Source organism: Actinia tenebrosa, unplaced genomic scaffold, assembly GCF_029948245.1.
Source record: "Actinia tenebrosa isolate PJP-AT-01 unplaced genomic scaffold, QUT_ActTen_1.0 PGA_scaffold3__52_contigs__length_22856419, whole genome shotgun sequence".
Classification (NCBI taxonomy): domain Eukaryota; kingdom Metazoa; phylum Cnidaria; class Anthozoa; order Actiniaria; family Actiniidae; genus Actinia; species Actinia tenebrosa.
The window spans coordinates 9,120,088-9,120,587 of record NW_028292580.1 but is presented as its reverse complement, the minus strand read 5'-3'; positions in this window follow the sequence as shown (position 1 = coordinate 9,120,587).

Genomic DNA, 500 nt, shown 5'->3' with positions numbered 1-500 from the left:
AAAACCACAGGAGACCCAAGTAATTAACAAAAATAAATAATAAAAAATTCATTGACGATTGACATTTTTTGATATTTTTTGAGATGCCATAATAAGAAATCATCCTTAGGCTTAAGTTAAATATAAATACAGATCTATAGACTCTAGCTTATTATCATTTTTTTAAATTAGATTAGTAAATTCGTTACGGATGGGTTCCCTGTGTAAATAGTTATATCTAGCCTTAGTCTTTCCGCGCGGCCGAAAAATCACAGGAATACCATTCAGGGTAACGAGATTATTTCAAAAAGGTTCTCGTCGACACGTAGCGTGTTCGTCTTTCCTCCTCTTCGGCTACCGGACAGTCTGTATTCATGGGAATATTTTTCCTAAGTGATTTGAAGAGAGTTGTTCATATAGGAAAGACAAATATCGCTTAATGAGGTTTCTCTACGAATTTAGAACACGGGGGGGGGGGGGGGGGGGGGTACTCCCCTATATTCGCTATACGGGTAAGAGCC